The sequence below is a fragment of the Monodelphis domestica genome, chromosome 4 (assembly GCF_027887165.1).
Source record: "Monodelphis domestica isolate mMonDom1 chromosome 4, mMonDom1.pri, whole genome shotgun sequence".
Taxonomy (NCBI): Eukaryota; Metazoa; Chordata; class Mammalia; order Didelphimorphia; family Didelphidae; genus Monodelphis; species Monodelphis domestica.
Window position 1 is genome coordinate 372689792 of NC_077230.1, and position 14673 is coordinate 372704464.

Sequence of the window (14673 nt, forward strand, 5' to 3'; positions counted from 1 at the left end):
AAGAGCAATGGCTCGAGTTAAGAGGACCTGGATCCAAACCTCAGTACTCGTGTCTACTACCTGGGTGACCTTGGGTAAGTCACTAAAACTTGGGCCTCAGTTTCCTCAACTGTAAAATGAGAAGTTTGGATGCCCCTAATGCCTCTTTTAGCACTTGATCTATGATTCCATAATCATCTATTCTCTTCATTTAATAAACAAGGAAACTGAAGTCCAGTGAGAAGTGGCTTGCCTTTAAAATAATACTTACTTTTGTGTACAGCTTTCTTATATTTTGTTTTTTCCAAATTCAATCAATAAATATTTAAGTACCCAATTTGTCCCAGCCATTGTGCTAGGTGGTGATGGGAGACCACAAAGTCTAAAATGAAAGTCTCTGCCCTCAAGAGACTTCTGCTGATATAGGTGTATCTAGCTGTGGGGTGAGCAACATGCATATACAAATGAGTAAACACAAATTATGTACCAAATAAGTCAGGATACCCCTCCATCCATAACATTCTTAGGGACAATTGGTTTGTGAGTTTTCCAGAACAAGGAGCAAGTCTCTTTATTTTTCAAAGGAAGGAAACAAGTTCATTGTGAGATTGCTTTTTCTAGGTCAAAAAAAGTTTGTTCTAAGTCTAGAACAAACAAAAATGAGTTAGTAAAAGAAATGACCATAGCCCAAGCCTCTTTCCCTGGTAGTATCATCCTGCTTTCTCATAGAATCATTCTAGATCAACCTCTTCCTCCCTGTAAACTCTTAACACTGTGACTTGGGGATGGTGGGAGGGATGTGTTGAGAGGAGTCAGGCAGCTCTTTGAGATCCCAAGGAAAGCACAGGCTGAGATGCAGAAACTTCCTAACCCTCCTCCTGGCTGGCCTTACACAGGGTGCTTTGTCTTGAAGAGCTGAATTTATCCCTGGTTTGAACCCGCATCTATTCCCAGCGATTCAAAAGTCCCACAAAAGAAAGGAAACCTTTGGGGCTAGTAGAGCAGAGCTTGGTGGCAGGCAAGCAAGCAGAGTAAAAGGCCCATGCTATGCTGGTGCGTGTGTGAGCACACGTGGGGAGTGGAGGAGTTGGAGCCAGGAAGGGATGTGTGTGGAAATACAGGCGATTCACTTACTGGATCCTGGGAGGGGCTGGGTGTGTGCTTCTAGTGCTATGCTAAGACTGGTGAGTAAGTCTCCAGCAGCCTATTTTACCTTTAAAGGAAAGTCCTTTTCCTCTGCCTCTCCTATTGTCCTGTTTTCTCTCCTTTTCCTTTTTCCTTTCCCTCTTTCCCGCTTTTTATTTTTTTCTCTTCCATTTCCTTTTCCTTAACTCTTCATCATCTCTTCTCTCCATTCTCTCTGGCTTCTATTTCCCCCATCTTCCTCTCCCTCTCCTTTTCCTATCCCTTTTCCCTCTTCTATTCTCCTTTCTTTTAGAGGGATTGCTGTCAATATCAGAAAGTGGACCCTGTGATAACATAAGGTCAGCAGGATCCATGAGGTCTATCAGACAGACTAGGAGAAGAGCCATGCTTCTAATTTAGGGGTTTCAAATAAATAAGATATTTACAAAGTCTTTTAAACAGTTGATAAAGACCTTATAGATCAACCAAGATGTCTGTTCCATTTTCTTTGGATTTGCCTAATTATTGCCCCCTTTGTCCCACTTCCTCAAGCTTATCGTTATCCTTCCTCTCCTTTTTTTTAACCTAACAAATATGGAGCCTACATAGAATATGCATGGCTCTGTGCTAGGAGAATTGTACAGAGGATGTGTAGGAAAGAAGCCTGTGAAGTAGAAATAAAATGTCATACTTGAAGGGGGGACTTTCATAAAGATATATAGAGCTAGAAAGAAACTTTTTGAACATAGAATGCTAGTGGTAGGGAAGACCTAAGAATAGAGCTGTCAGGCCTGGCTCTCTATCCACTGTGCTACCTGGCTTTAAGGTTTTAAAGCACTTTCTAGATTTATCATTTTCAGTCATTCTATAAGCATTTATTAAGCACCAGCTATATGCCAGGCACTGTGCTAAGCTCTAGGGAGACAAAGAAGGCAAAAGGCAGTGTGTATGCCCTTGAAGAACTCACAATATAATGAGAGAGATGACATGTGAATAGCTATGTAAAAACTATATATGGAATAAATTGGAAATAATCAACAGAAAGGCACTAGAATTTAGAGAGATTGGGAAAGGCTTTCTATAGAAGACAGAGTTTTAGCTTGCAATCAAGGGAGACCATGAAAGCCAGGAGGAAGAGGTGAGAAGAAAGAATGTTACATGCATGAAGGGCAGCCAGAAAAATATATGGAGCCAGAGACGGAGTATCTTGTTTGAGGAATAGCAAGGAGGACAATGTCACTTGCTAAATGGAAGAATTCATGGAAAGACATAAAGCCTGGAAAGGTTGGGGGCAGGTCACTAAATAATGAGGGGTTTTAAAGGCCAAACAGAAGACTTTATATTTCATCTTGGAGGGATAGGGAACAAAGAGTTTGTTGAATAATGGGGTGACATGACTGAACCCTCACTTTTTTTGAAAGTCCTTAACTTCCATCTTAGAATCAATACTATATATTACTTCCAAGGCAGAAGAGCAGCAAGAACTAGGCAATGGAGGGGAAGTGACTTGCCCAGGGTCACACAGCTAAGAAGTTTCTGAGGCCAAATTTGAACCCGGGACCTCCCATCTTTGAGCCTGGCTCTCAAATCTGTGCTTTAAGAAAGTAATTTTGATGACTGAGTGGAGGATGAACTGGAGGAGATAGATATGCTTGACAGGTTATGTAAATTTTTTTTAACCCTTACCTTCCATCTTGGAATCAGTACTGTGTATTGGCAGAAGAGTGGTAAAGGCTTTTCAGTTCAATGGAGAGTAAGTGACTTGCCCAGGATCACACAGCTAGGAAGTATCTGAGGCCAGATCTGAAATGCAGAACTTCTATCCACTATTTAAATCCTAAAGATATTAGAGAGGCAGACCCATCAGCAGGCAGTAATCTAGGTGTGAGGAGATATGGGCCTGTTATCAAAGGGAAGTATGCTAAGATGTTTCAAAGGTAAAATCAATAGACTCTGGCAACAGCTTGAATACAGGGATGAGGAACTGAGGATGACACCAAAGGGGACTGAGAATGAACGGGGTCAGAGTTTGGGAGTAAAGATAATTATGAATTCATTTTTAAACATAGTGAATTTAAGCATATCCAGGTGATATATATATTTTTTTATAAGCAGCTGGAGATGCAAGACTGAGGGTTAGCAGAGAAGTTAGGGCTAGATAAGTAGATTTGAGAATCAAGCATAGAGATCATATTTGAATCCATGGGAACTAATATGATCACCAAGTGAAATAGTATAGAGGGAGAAATAAAAAGGGCTTAGGATAGATTCTGTGGGAGGCAGATAGAATTGTTATTCCCATCTTACAGATGATAAAACTCCAGCAGACAGAGGTGACTTGTCCAGGGTCTCATAGCTGGTATCTGAGGCTATATTTGAAGTTGGGTCTTCCTGACTCTAAATTTCAGATTCTTATATGCTTTAATTTATACTAAAAACCTTACAAAGCATAGGTATAGAAGAGAGTTTTTAATATGATTAAAAATTTTTTTGATATGATTAAATGGTACATGAGCAATAGTGAAATGTCTTTGGAGGGGGTGGCTGGAAAAGAGACTCTCTTCTTAGCTGCCAGAAGACCCATTTCTTGAAGCTCCTTCCTATCTCTGGCAGTCTGTGTCCTTCCTTGAATGAAAAGTAAATCTTTCCTCTGGATGATGAAAAAGGATATCTACAGCCATAGAATGAACAGAATCTGAATATAGATCAAAATATGTCATTCTTTATTTCTTCTATGAATTTTTCTATAGTGTGAATAATGTTCTTATTTTATAACTTGATGAATTATATGCTAACATATACACAACCTATATCATATTATCTGCCTTCTTGGGTGGGGGTAGGAAGGAAGGTGAGAATATGAATTGTAAAATGTTGGAAAATGAATATTAAAAATTGTAACAACTGTAAGAAAATAAAACAAGTAGGTATTTCTTCCATTCCTTTTAGGGAAGAAAGAGAAATCCTCTCTTGTAAAGAATAAATTCATGACTTATTTCTCATAGAATGATAAGCATTAGAACTGAAAGGGACCCTAGAAATCATCCAGTCTTTTGCAGAGAGGGAAACTTTAGCCCAGATGGGTTAAGAGGTGTATACACACACACACACACACACACACACACACACACACACACACACACACAAACACACACACACACACATTGCCAGGGCTAGAGATGGATGGTCCTGGGTTCAAATTTGGCCTTAGATATTTCAAACTGTGTGACCCTGAGCAAGTCACTTAACCTCCATTACCTAGCTCATTACCACTATTCTGCCTTGGAACCAATACACAGAGTTGATTCTAAGTCAGAGGATAAGGGCTAAAAACAAACAAACCAGGATATATATTCTCCATTTTGCATAAGGGGAAAACTAAGGCTTAAGGGGGGAAAGTGATTTATTCACATAGCTAAGTGAGCTATGGAGCTAGAGTTGATGGAATTCAATAACTCCCTAGTTAACAAACTAATTGATTCATTTGGAAATTCAACAGGCTACATAAAGGGGGTCGTGGGTCCTGCCAGACCACCAGAAACTCCCACTCTTCTTTTCCCAGGAAAGACTGAGTCAGATTAAGAATGTGAAAGGGGGAGATGAATCACTCAGCCCTGCCAGCTGCTCCTTCATGTGACAGCCAGGTGGAACTTGGTGCTGTGGCAGAAAGAGGGCATGGCTGGCACTCAGCCATAGCTGTCTTTTTTTCCCCCTTTGGGCACCTGGACCTTCTCAGCCACTTAATGTAATCCAATTCAAGTTGACAAATATTTTTTTAATAGCCTACCATGTGTTAGGCACTCCACTAGGCTCTAAGTGGTCACCTACTGCCCATAAGACCCTGTGCCTGGGGCAGACACACAGACCAAAAGAGGCATAGACAGGTTCTGCATGTCTCCTTCTTCCTCTAATCTTTTCAACACTGTGGGTAGGAAATTTTATGAGAATATTCAATTTTGAACTGACAAAAAAAAATGCCAGTTGCCCAAGGGGGAAAGGAAGAGGATCACTTTCCCAAGAGGACTAGAGAAAGAACCATCTGGCTTGGTTTTGTCAACTTGAAATCTGGAGACCCCAAGTTTGCCCCTGTGCCATGGGAGGGAGGTCTCAGATTTAGCCATTGCAGACTGAATAATAGACCATCCTCTTAGCCTCTATTGTAAGCAAGCCACTCCCTGATACTCTAGCCTCTGGCTTTGGTTCCTTTCCCAAGTCTGTTTACATCCTGTCAGTGTAGTAGGAACCTCAGGCAACCATGGTAATGTCAATCAATCATACTTCCCTGTCCATGGTTTCCCAAATGCTATAGAAGTTCCCCAGTTCTGCTGTTCTTCGGAGTATCATCTAGCGAAGAGATCCTTCCAGGGATGCGTTCCCAGAGTCCCCAGGGTGTAGGCTCTGAGAAGTATCCCTCTTCGGATTAAAGACTTGTTTTTTCTGACTACTTTGGTAATTTTCTGTGTTTTTCCGAAGTTAAGTTTTCCCCCCTCCTCTCTTTCCCTCCCTTGCCCTTCCTTCTCTTTTCCTTTCCCTTTTCCTTTTGACTTCCTTTTCTATCCTTTAAAAAAAATGATATATAACTGCTAGAAAACATCCCCTTGCACATTGAGTGGATCCTCTGTGAGAAACATGGGAGAATGTTGACAGGCGTGGCATAGGATTGGCAGGCATGAATGGGTTGCTATCTCTAACACTGGAGTAGATCCCAGGTGAATCAAAGGATTGAGGCAAGACTCTTTATGGCCCTTTAAGGTTGACATGGTACTTTTCTTACATTGGATCCTCACAACAATTTTCCAGGCTTATTTTGTATTGCCTATGTTCACAAACTCTCTGGTGCAGTTGAATTGGCCTGTTCACTGCATTCTTATAGGGCATTGTCTCTATACTTTATGCCTTAGGGACTAGTGCTATACTTGGTGTATAGTAGGTACTTAATAAATATTTATTAATTGATTGTTTAGGAGCCTTTTAAACATAGCTTCCTTTTAGGCATGGGTTTTAGGGTGCTTTTGTATGTGAAACTATAAGGATGGCAATCTCTCCCACAATCCTTTGCTGTCCCAAACTGTCCATCAAAATGCGGGGTTCTGCCAAGCTTCTCCCTTGCCATCCTTAAAGACTTTTCCTGATCCCCAAGTTGCTAATCCTTTCACTCTCAAGAAATTATTCTGTAACTACTTATAAGTGCTTGGCACACTGTCGGAGGTTAATAAGTGCTTGTTGACTTGACTAGCTCATATTTTATTCCCTCTCCCCTAGTATGATGTAAACCCTTTAAGGGCAAGAACTGCTTTTTTTAGTCTTGTATCTCCAGCTCCTAGCACAGCACCTGTTACAAAACATGTGTATTATTAATATATATTTTTATGGAATGGAATTGAGATATTTGCAATATTTTACAAGTAAAGAGACTGAGGCTCATAGAGATTAAGTGACTTGCTCACAGTCACACAACTAGTCAATGTTAGAAGATTTGAACTTGGGTCTTCTTGGTGCCAAGTTCAATGCTCTTTCCCCTTTGGCACACTGTAGCTCTAGATATACTTGCTATAGAATTTAGGAGACAATGTGGAGTGGGCACCATATTGGACATCAGAACAACTGAGTTTTGGTCCTGTGTTTGCCAGGACTTACCTTGATCAAACCCTATCCCTGTTTTGGGTCTTGATTTCATCCTCAGTAAAATGGAAGTGATAATCTCCACCCTTTTACCTTCCCAATATTCTTGGGAGAATGGAATGAAAGGAGGAATGTGAAAGTTAGTAAGAGATGATTAACTGAGCTCTGGGGAAAAATTCAATTGGAGAAATAAAACAATGGTCTGCTATTCTACTAGCCCCAGGTATGAAGCCAATGTCCCAAGGCCTCTCTTACCCCAGCATCTGACAGACCCCTGATCCCTTCCTCCCTGTATCTTTGCAAAAGAGTCACAGTCCTCACGAAATTGGACAGGGGTTGGGATTCTCACAGTTGCTCAGCCAGGGGCTATTCACATACCATATCATCATGGGACCTGGCTTAATTCCTTTAACTCAAGGAATTCAACCCTATAATTAAAATCCTAGAATTATAGAGTTAGAAGGAACTTTGAAGGTCATAAATATTGTAATGGTGGAAATTTCACCTTTTTAAGATTGATGTAATATTGAACAATGGCCGCCAAGGAATTTACTTATGAAATTCCTAAAATGAAACACTCAAGTCAGAATGGAGTTTTAGGAGGTTTAAACACAATGGGAGTAGGGAAAAGGAGAGGGAGAGAAGGAGAGAAGAGAAAAGGGAAAGGGGCTACTCAACCTCTGACCAAGGCAGAGGGAGTTTTAGGCCCAAAGGGCCAAGGTGGAAAGAATCAGTCCTTAACTCACCTGAGTGATCTGAAGGAAAGCTGTCTGCGGGCATCCTCCCTGTCCAAGCTCCTAACACCAACTGGCGTCTAGCTCTCTCCACAGGAAGTGAGCGAATTCCAGAGGCTGTTCCCTACCTCACTTCCTGTGTCTCACAAGTGCCAATGGTTGGCTCTAGCTTGGCTTAGGACAGCCCAGGTGGGCAGTTATTAATTTCTGATTTGTCATTGACTAGCACATGCCCGTGTAGTGTGGGTGCACAATTTTTTGGGTGCTATACCAAGATAGAGACTTTTAAAATTCACAATATCCAACTGGTACCTGAACAGGAATCAATGGACAAATATTTATTAAGCACCTACTATGCACCAGCATCCATGTTGGATACTGGGATTACAAACACAAAAAAGGAAAAAGACCTTTCCCTCAAGGAGTTTAGTCTCTCTCTTGCTTTTCCTACAAATGCCCATCTAGCTTTTGCACGAAGCTCTCCAGTGATGGAGGATCCCCGCTGCCCCAATCTCTCCCAAGGCATCCTATTTATTCCACATTTGAGTAGTTCTAATTGTTGGGAAATTCTTTTTTCTTACATTGAATCTAAATCTGCCTCTCCACAACTTGTATCTGTTGCTCATTTGGCCCTATGGGACTAAGTAGGACATGTCTGATTCCTCTTCTGTTCCTTTTCTTTTTCTTTCTTTTTTTTTAACTCTTACCTTCCATCTTAGAATCAACATAGTGTCTTGATTCCAAGGTAGAAGAAGGATAAAGTCTAGGAAGTGGGGGTTAAGTGACTTGCTCAGGGTCATACAACTAGGAAGTTTCCGAGGCAGATTTGAATCCAGGACTTCCTCTCTCTGGGCATGACTCTCAATCTATTAAGCCACCTAGTTGCCCCTTCCTTTGAAATGCTTGAAAATGGCTATTATCAGTAAGCTGCTGTTGCAGGTACTTCTTTTCCTCCTTCTCTTCCTCCTTGTCCTTCTTTTCTTCTCCCTCCTCCTCTTTCTTCCTTCCCTCCCTTCCTTTCTTCCTTCTTTCTTTTCCTGTTTCTTCTACTTATCTTAATATGGCACTCTTCTCAATATACTCCAATGTACCTTAGTTCTTTTAACATGGAACATGCCCCTCAACTCCATGCCCCAGATGTGACCTGATCTCTTTCACTGAGTCTACCCTGTGCAGAATAGGAAGATACAAAGGAGCCATTGTGACCACCAAACAGACCTTTCAATTTAAATTAAGGCATATATACAGTTAAACCATGATAGATTGCAACAGACTAGAGATAGTGTGACAGTGATTCATGAGTCAGGTGTAAGGGGAAAAATGATGAGCTGAGTTTGAGACTTTTGAGTTTGTTCCCCAGAGGCCATGGGGAAATAATAGGAGCTGGAGAGAGTCAATTCAGCGATTTCACATATCCCTGACAGATTTTATCCTTTTCATGGTGATGGGATATCTTCAGTTTCCTGTGATTTTCATGGAACACCTTCCCATAGGAAGGGCAGCAAATATAACCATATAAAAGGTCAAGAAACTGAAGTTCAGAGGGGATAAAATTATTTTCCCAAGATCAGTCTTTCAATTATTTGTCTTTCTTAAATTCAAAGACCCCAACTTTGAAACAGAATTCTGCTGCTTGCTAGGTGTGTGACCACCAGAGCAAGTAGACAAATTGATGCTGCTCATCTGTAAAATGGAGATAACTCTGGTACCACCTGCCTCAGAGGGTTGTTTTGGGGACAGCATACATAAGTTATATAAAGTGTTTTGTAAACCATAAAGCATGATTTCACTTAAAGCTTCCTTTTCTAATATTTCCCTGAAGTATGGGATTTATTCTGGGTTCCTTGAGGTTTTGCAAGCAGGAGACAAACTTTTACAAGTTCTTCTGAAGAAACAGACTGATATCACAAGAACTTGCCCTCCGGATGACTTCCTAATGGATCCCTTATCCCAAGAACTAAGATTGACATGTCCTTATTTATGTAGTACCATAAGGATATGTTATCTCAGAACTTCAGATTTCACTGACCTGATCTAGGTTACCATGACCATATGTTAAGAGAAACATCTGGGTAGCAGAGACTAAGATTGATGTGTCTTCCCTTTTGGCACCTGGGTTTCAGGACAACCCCCCATCCCTAGCCGTTCTATATAAGCCAGGTCTAGGAAAGGCTTGAGGTCTTCCACTTTTTGTGGAGGCCCAAGCTATAGCTTGAATAAAGTACCTCTTTTGTATTGCATTACCAAGTGTCTCCTCCTTGGAATCTGAACCAGAACCGGACAGAACACACTACCAAGTTGGAAAGGCCTATGAGCATAAATTAGTGACAGAAAGGCTCAGCCAATCCCCAACAGGCTAGCTACTAGGCAGCAGGTCCCTTTGGTTGGCCATACCAAATAACTAACTCAACTATTAAGGTGTAGCAATGTTAATGGAAGGAGAATCAGCAATGATGACATTCTCGTTTCTTGAAGTGCTGAAAACAGCAACATTTCCATCACTGACATTGTCATGTCACCATTGTCATCATCATCATCATTATTATGGCCTCATGATCACACCATTTTAAGAGATCAAAGAGTGAGTGTGCACTAAGGAAGTAGAGACACTGAATGAAGATGGTGATGGAAAATTTAGAGATGAAGAGAAGGGGGAGAATGAGTGTTTTTTAGTAAAGGAATACTGCTTATAGATAAAAGAGAAGGATCACAGGATCAGAGAATTAACCTAGAAAAACCTCAGGAGTCATCTTATTCAACTCTCTCATTTCACAGATGAGGAAACTTGGATTTAGAGAGATTAACTGACTTAACTAGTGTTATACAGCTAGTCAACAACAGAGCTGGGGTTAAAATTCTGATTCCAAATCCAGTGTTCTTTCTATGGTTCCATTCTTTCAGCAGTGAGGGTAAGAAGAGATGAGAGATCAATAAGAGATGAGAAGAGATAAGAGGAAGAAAGAGATGGGAGATATATGCCTGTGAAAGAGAGAGGCAGAGAAAGAAATACTGAGAAAGAGATAGAGACAGAGAATATGATCAAAGGCAGAGCCTGGTCCCGAATCATGGCCTTCAGCCTTCCAGGCCAGCTTTTTCTATCTTGCTTGTCTTCCCATGTGGCAATATGGCATATTGTGGGTGGAAACTATGTAGTCAAATGTTTTTTACCTGGCTAGGTTCTTCTACAGGAAGGCAGGAAAATCCCCAAGGATTTGCTCTCCCCATTCTGGAGTTCCTGTCAATTTCTCATCCCAGTCAGGGGAAAACCAGTAGACTAGTCCCTGGATCTGAGTGTTTTTGAATTAATGAACAAAGAAGCATTTATTAAATGCTTACTAGGTGTTAAGTTCTAGGCACTTTGGGGATACAAATATAAAATCAAAGATAGTCTTTGCTTTCAAGGTGAGTGTGCCTGTTATGTGCCTCTATGTGTGTGTGTGTGGGTATGTGTACACACAGGAGGGGAGAATACATAGCAGAGTAGTGGGCAAGGAAGGAGTTCTTTGACTTTTCCATCATGTTGGACTTCCTTGCCTCCCACTCTTCCAATTTTTTAGCTTCCTTTTGTATATGGCTTCTCCCCATTAGACTGTGAATTCCTTGAGGGCAGAGATTATCTTTCTTCTTTATTTTTGTAAGCCCTGTGCTTAATTAGCACAATGCCTTGCCCATGATTATTAAACTTGGAAGAAAAAGTTATAGGCTTGGTGAGTGAGGTTTTAGGAATGGAATCATTAGTCAGGTCACATTTAAAATTTTGTGTTCAATGCTGGGAGTAGACTGGTACACTCCATCCAGGGACAATGACAAAATTGACTTGATCCTGCTTCATGTTTCCAGAACTTGATGTGGGAAGGGGTTGATGGGTATGGGGATAGGGGGAATGGGGAAAGAAATGGTACTTGTTGAGCTGAGATAGTTGGAGAGGAGGCTCTGGAGGAAGTGGCTAGAGAAGGAATAAAGGGAAGCTTGAATGGCCTTTTCCTGAAATAGTCCTAGAATGTCACACCAAGTTGAGGTCAGAAGCACTTCCAAGGTATGGTCTCTGGAATGGGTGGTAAGGGATGCTTGAGTCAGGTGTTTGAGGAGGGCTTGTATGCAGGAGATATTGTCAGCCATTTGTCTCCATGTCTGAGCAAGGTTATTGTAATAATTGAAGGCTCTCCTTCTATAGTGCAGGGTATCCTTTTCAGCCCTGACTCAGGCCTTTAAAAGAGACACTCCTGGACTCTTGAGAGTAATCCAAAAATTCCTAGAGCTGGCTGGTTGCAGAGATGAAGTCACTGTGTCCCGTATCCTTGGTCAGGACAGGCCTTCCTTGCATGGGTCAGACATGAATATACTCAAAGTTCCTTGCTCCAGAAGATGCCCAATAGGAGCAAGGCAGCCTCTTGTCTAAGGAGGCCCAGCTGGTCACAGAGAATCTATATCTGTACCCCTGTGCTTGTCCCACCATCTTCAGCGCCTTTGTCCCAGTCTGGTGGCCCAGACTCGAGTTCAGTGCTGGCCAGTCTGTGACTCACTAAAGGATAGGGCGTCAACTTTTGAATTCCTGTGTGCTGGAGCTCCATCAGGGTGAGGGGAGGGCATCCCTGTGAGCAGCTGGATCATTACTTGTTTGAGTAATGATTATAAAGCAATTTAAAATGTCTTAAGCAAAGGCTATCTAAGGAAACACTTTCAGTTGAATTTACAGCTCCCTGCATCTTCCTTCTTATTTTGCATTCCTCCTGGTGGCTGTGTAGGGAGAGTCCCCAAGATAGATGCTGCCCTTAACCATCTTGTCAACATCTTGAGAGTTCTGTGCCTGAGCCAGGGCTGTCTCCTCCAATCTAAATCCTTTTCAGCCTACAAAGTTTAGCTAATAGAATCATAGACTGTGGAGCTGGCAGGGACCCCAGAAACTACCTAATCCAACCTATGCCTGAACAGAAATCTCTTCTACAACAAACCCTACAAGTGGCCATCTGGCCTCAGCTTGAAGGACTCCATTGAGGAGGAACAAAGAACTTTTTCTAACAGTATAGTCTACTTTGGGGTAGTTAAATTCCTGGGACGATTTTTTCCCCTCCTCCAAATATTAAGTTGTAATCTCTCTGTCTCCAGGTAGTGTGCTACAAGTTGAAAGAATTAGAGCCAGAACTTTGGTTCAAACCCCAGCTCTGATGCTTTTCAAATTCTTACCACTTCCCTGGGTGACTCTGGGCAAATCACCTAAACTACTGGGCTTCCTCCAGAGATCATTTAATAGAAGAACAATAAATTAAATTAGATTAAAATGGGTTAAATTGCTTTCTGAGGAGATTATGAGGAGACCATAAGCAATGGCTAGAAGTCTAGGGTTTGGAGTCAGGAAGATCTGAGTTGAAATCTAACGTGAGACACTTATTACTGGTATGTCCCTTAGCAAATCACTTAACCTGTGTTTGCCTCAGTTCCTTATCTGTAAAATGGGGATAATTTTACCTTCTGGGTTGTTATGAAGATCAAATGAGATAATAATTGTAAAGTTAGTTACATAAAAGTTAGTCTTAAGTATTATAATTATTACTGTTAGGCTGTACCAATAAAATAGAATTTGGTAAGAATGAATGAAAAGGGGAGCAGCTGGGTAGCTCAGTGGATTGAGAACCAGGCCTAGAGACGGGAGGTCCTAGGTTCAAATTTGGCCTCAGACACTTCCCAGCTGTGTGACCCTGGGCAAGTCACTTGACCCCCATTGCCTAGCCCTTGCCTTCTGCCTTGGAGCCAATACACAGTATTGACTTCAAGACGGAAGGTAAGGGTTTAAAAAAAAAAGAATGAATGAAAAACTTAGCATAAATTTCAAAAGAACTAATTTTATAAAAATAAGATGGGGAAGCCAGTTACATAGCAAGAGAAATCCCCTGAAATATATCTCAGAACTTTAATAAGAATAACTTGTATTTATATAGCATTTTAAGGTTTGCAAAACATTTTCTAAGTATGTGAACTTGGAAATAACACAGAACTACTAAAGTAGTCAGAAAAACCAAGTCTTTAATCAGAAAAGAGATAGGTCCAATAATCGACCAATATCAGAGAGCCAACTATACAGTCAACACCCTGGGGCTCTGGGGATGGTATCTCTGGGACAATGCAGCTGCTATATCATTCTCTAAAGAACAACAGAACTTGGGAAACTTATATACCATTTGGGGAACTAAGAATAGAAAAATATGATTGATTGACATTACAGTGGCTACAAGTACATAAGAAGTCTGACAGGATTACATTCTGATGCTTTACAATGGGTAAAAAGGAAAGAATCCAGCTAAGGCTGGGTTACCTGGGAGAGGACTTTGATTCTATTAGAGAAACTACTAGGACAAAAGGGTAAAAGGGTACTTACCATTTGATTAGGTCTATTTTAAAGTCTATTATTCAATCTGAAATGGGGGAGGCTGGGACTTCCATTGGGGTGAATTCTCAAGGGACAGGGGCACACTTGAGGTCTCCAGATTTCAAGTTGACAAATATTATCTCAGTTTGTCCTTACAGAAAGTTAGGGGGTAGGTTCTGTCATTATCCTCATTTTGGAGATGAGGAAACTGAGGCAAACAGAAATTAAGTGACTTGTCCAGGATCACAGAGCTCATAAGAGTCTGAGGCTGGATTTGAATTTAGATTATTCTGACTTGAGATCCAGGAGTCTATACACTGCACCACCTTACTGCCTCAAGGTGCATTACATGCTCAATATGAGTCTACAGTGTTCCATGGCAGGCAAAAAGACATCTACTATCTAGGTTTCATTATGAATGAGAAGGCTGCTGTACTTTCTATTCTGACTAGGGCAACCCTGGAGTTCTATGTTCAATTTTGGAAAATTATTCTATGATTAATTTTAGGAAAGCCTCAGAAAAAATGGCTTATATAGTGAGAGAACTGAAGATTAAGCAGTATGAGGATTAGATGAAGGAATAAGGAATGTTTAACTTGAAGAGGAGAACTGAGAAAACACACAAAGTTGTATTTTTTTAAAGAGTTTGAAGGGTTATCCTACAAGAGATATCAGATTTGTTTCTGCTTGGCCCTGTGAATCTTAAAACTACTCAGACTCTACTTTAGAAGATTTGATTAAGCTAGTCCCCATTTTTAACAATGGAGGTACTTGATCAGGAATGTATTGAGAACTTTTAAAATTACTCCACCCTACTCAGACAGTGCCTTAGGGGAAGATAAAGTTGCA